This window comes from Anastrepha ludens, chromosome 4 (assembly GCF_028408465.1).
Source record: "Anastrepha ludens isolate Willacy chromosome 4, idAnaLude1.1, whole genome shotgun sequence".
Taxonomy (NCBI): domain Eukaryota; kingdom Metazoa; phylum Arthropoda; class Insecta; order Diptera; family Tephritidae; genus Anastrepha; species Anastrepha ludens.
The window spans coordinates 75337161-75340895 of record NC_071500.1 but is presented as its reverse complement, the minus strand read 5'-3'; positions in this window follow the sequence as shown (position 1 = coordinate 75340895).

The window sequence follows — 3735 nt, the reverse complement described above, 5'->3', positions numbered from 1 at the left end:
GTCGATGTTGGGTCCTCGGATCGTACGTACATCTAATACACTATGCTGAAATATACGTACATTTTTTCCCAATTTAACATACAAAATAGAATAAATATAAATTATAATAAGCAAAAAAATTGCAAACATGGACGATGTTCAACAAATCTTTATCGTCGGGGCGTTTCATTGACGCATGGAAACTCTCTTTCATTACGCCCTTCTTTAAGAGTGGCAATAAAAATGACGTTATAAATTATAGGCCTATCTCTAAGCTGTCAACTATTTCCAAAATTTTTGAGCACGCGGTCTATGCAAAGCTGAGTTTTGCCGTTAAATCTTTAATTTGCCCTAATCTGCATGGGTTTATTGCTAACATATCTACAGTATCTAATCTGGCCGTTTTTAGTGAATACTGCATTGATTCTTTCTCCGCTGGCTTCCAGGTCGACTGTATTTACACCGACAAAGTTTCTCATAGAATCTTAGTTACAAAATTAGCTAGTCTTGGCTTTCATTCTACATTTCTGCAATGGATAAACTCTTATTTGAGCAATAGACGTTGTGTTGTAACAATTGATGGTATTTCATCTACCTCCATTGCCGCCACCTCAGGTGTTCCGCAAGGAAGTATATTGGGACCGCTTTTATTTATGTTATTTATTACTGACATCAAAAGTTGTTTCACATTTGCTAAATTTTTGCTTTATGCAGATGACCTTAAGATATTCTCAGCGATCAAGACTCAAGAGGATGCCATTAAACTTCAAGCCGATATAATAGGCTTTACTTGTGGTGCCAGAATTCACGACTTTCGCTGAACTTATCTAAGTGCTTCCAAATATCTTACTCGAAAACATCTAACATTTTGTGCACTAAGTACAGGATCTCGGCATGTGTCCTGCAGTGTGTTAGCGAGTTTTAGGACCTTGGCGTCATCTTTGATAACAAATTCTCTTTTAATAACCATATAAATTATATTACTTCTAAGTCTTTTTCGATGTTGGGCTTCGTCAGACGGAACGCCACTAGGTTCTCTGATCCCTATACCATTAAGTTACTCTATACATCTTTTGTTAGATCTCATTTAGAATATGCTGCTTTTATTTGGAGACCTTGTAGTCAGCAAGCTATCAATAGAATCGAACGTGTGCAAAAAATATTTCTCAAATATGCCCTTCGGTCCCTGAATTTTATTGATCTCATGCCATCACATTCTGCTCGTCTCATGATTATAAGTCTCAAGTCCATAGAGATTCGTAGGTCTATACTGTGTCTGTCTTTTACTCATAATATTATTACTGGAGTAATTGATTGCCCCTACTTGTTGGAAAGGATTCGACTTAATGTTCCACAGCGATCTCTTAGGAACTTCTACCCTTATTATGGGGGAAACTTTAAAACTACGTATGCCAGTAAAGCTCCCATTACTCGTGCTTTACGGGAATTAAATGCCGTTCATAATGATGTTCTTCTTGATTTCTCGCTTTCAAGAACAGCATTTTTAAATCTTTTGAATTATAGTTATAGTTAGTTAGAATTATGATTATAGTTAGTTAGTAGCTAGTATAGTTTTTAAATACATGTAATATATTTGTAGTTTAATCTAAGCAACTTTTGTATCATAGTCTGTAAGGATTGTAATACATAGACTTAAATAAATAAATAAATGAAATAAAAAAAAAAATAAAAAAAAGCGCTGGTGCAATCATGATGACGCACAGCGCTCCGATTCCATACAAACAATAGGCAAAAATAAAAGGAGTGATCGAAATTTTTGAAACTTTATTCCTAAAACGATTACATCAAGCTAATTTCAAAAATTAAAACGCGTACCAGTTCCCAATTTTGGAAATAAACAATACTTTTTGATTTGGACGTAAAATGATGAATAATTATTTTTGACATGAAAAATCATAGTATAAAATATGATTTTTTTTTAATTTTTTTATTTTTTATTAACGCATCTTAAAGTATAAACAGAATAACGTTTAGAAATTACAACTAGTAAAACTAAATAAAGATACTAACGAGCAATTTTTATTGAACATATACTATATTAAAAAGGGAAAGGCTAAGATGCCTCAATATTCATAAATTCATTATGAATGTATAGGGTGGGCCATGTAAAATTGGCTTTTTGAATCGGCTATAAAAAAAAGTAATCAGTATTTTTTCAAACCTTTATTTTTATTTTGAAGATTGACTATTGTCATTTATGAATGAAAAATAATATCGTTCAAATGACTGCCACGACTGGGCTTACAGTAGGCCATTCGATCAACCCAATTTTTAAGAACATTTTCGATTGTTTGGGCTCCAATTTCATGAATGGCAACTTCGATTTCGTGTTTTAAAGCATCAATCGACTCTGAATGGTTCGCATAGCATTTGTCCTTAACGGCTCCCCACAAAAAATAGTCCAACGGGCTTAAATCACAGCTCCGAGGCGGCCAATTGATATCGGAATTTCGGTGTAACTACAGTAACGTGTGGATTTTCTGAGCCCCAAATCCGACAATTTTGGTTATTGACATAGCCGCCGATGTGAAAATCAGAAAAGAAGAAGAAGACTCACCACTTTCGAAATAGGTTTTCAATATTTCCCAATTTTGTTCAAGCGTATAGCGTCCCATTTCGTAAATGTCAAACCTTGAAGTAAATTATGAACACATTTGACATTTCATTTGTGTTACCATTCTCAAAAAAATAGGTGGTTCAAAAAGCAAACGCTATATGGCCCACCCTGTATAAATATATAAGCTACAACTGCTACTCGGTGCCCATCTGGTCTAAAACTGTTTTGCGCTTGAGCATCCCCGTAGCTGAATGCCATACTACCAGACTGATTTAAGAATTTGATTATATAGCAGTAATTTGTTGTTCGTTGACAGAATAGAGTGTCTGCCAATAAGATAAAGAAGGTTTTTTGTTTAGCATTAAAGGTTATTCCAAGATATTTTGCCTCGTTGACCTACGGTATATTTACGCTTTGTCAATTTTACTTTGTCAAAATTAAGAAAAATATTTTTCTAATAGCGGTCGCCCCTTAGAAGGCAATGGAAAACCTCTGAGTGTATTTTTGTCATGAAAAAGCTCCTCATAAAAAAATATACCGTTCGGAGTCGTTTTGAAACTGTAGGTCCCTCCATTTGTAGAACAACATCAAGACGCACGCCACAAATAGGAGGAGGAGCTCGGCCAAACACCCAAAAAGGGATTACGCCTCTATTATATATATATATATATATAATACAATTGGAGGATTGCCGTTGCCTGCCGAGGAGCGACCGCTATTAGAAAAAAATTTTCTATTATTTGGTGTTTCATGCACGGAGATACATATTTATTAGTATAGCATAGTAGAGTAGAAGTTACTTAAATTGGGAGGTTTCACTGAAAAATGTCTCCCCAATTTTTAGTCACCAGGTCTCTAATATTGTAGTTAAATTTCAAGCACCAACCTTTCTTACCCGAAAAGTTTTTATGTTTAACAAGAATTATTTATTTATTATAAAATACTGCCAAATTAATTAGCGACTCTTAATGTAACCACTGAAATCCATTCACTAAAAACATTGGATTATTGCGGGATTGTCTTAGTCGATGTTCTAAGCACCTATAAACACGGCTTTAGGAAATTCCATTTTCCAAGTTTGGTTAATTTTAAAATTTTTATTATTACTCTTCATCGGCTGTTATCAGCCGATTGCTCATATATTTTTAACACTTTACTTGCAAAATGTTATTGGCTGC